Source organism: Octopus bimaculoides, chromosome 6 (genome assembly GCF_001194135.2).
Source record: "Octopus bimaculoides isolate UCB-OBI-ISO-001 chromosome 6, ASM119413v2, whole genome shotgun sequence".
In the NCBI taxonomy this organism is placed as follows: Eukaryota; Metazoa; Mollusca; class Cephalopoda; order Octopoda; family Octopodidae; genus Octopus; species Octopus bimaculoides.
In genome coordinates, this window is record NC_068986.1 from 50,968,756 (window position 1) to 50,969,559 (window position 804).

Consider the following 804-nt stretch of genomic DNA (forward strand, 5'->3'; position numbering starts at 1 on the left):
TTGTAGAAGACGTATGCCCAAGGTGTCACGCAGTGGGCTTGAACCCGAAACCATGTGGTTGGGAAGCAAACTTCTTACCACACAGCCACACCTGCGCCCATGTATGTGACTGCCTCTGGTCGCTGTATATCAGTTTGCCACTGTTTGTCGTCGCGTACGTATATAGATGTATATCATATTATATGTGATTATGTAGGAGAGAGGTCTTCATGTAAAGCAAGTTTAAAAGAAGTTATGACAGTGAGAAAGAGAGAATGAAAGCTTAAGAAAATGTTCCGATGTGAAGGAGGGAAAGACAGAGTGTATGCTGAAGTATGTGTGTGTGTATGTGTGTGCGTATGTGTGTGTGTGCATGCGTTACTGGTGATATCTAGCTGTATGCATGTGTGTATGTATGTGTGCGCCTGATTGTGTATTGTGCGCGGGCACGTGCGTGTGTGTGCTTGCGTGTATGTTTATATACGAAAGGAAAATAATCTCGACAGCCAACAAATGAGAAAAGAAAGAAAGAAAGAAAGAAAGAAAGAAAGAAAGAAAGAAGGAGGTTGTAAGATTAGGAATGTTGATGGAAAAGAAAAGAGAGACGGATAGGAAAGCGAGACAATGAAAGAGAAAGAGGATGTGGCAGATAAAGTGGGAATGGTCCAGAAGAATGGGGGGAAAAGAAAAGGCGAAAACAAGCAGATGGTGAGTGAGAAATAATGAAAGATAAACAGAGATTAAGAGGGGGGAAAGAGAGAAGGGGGGAAAGGTGCGATGGGATTAACAAGTGTGTGAAAAAAAGAGAGAGAGGGAGGAGATGGA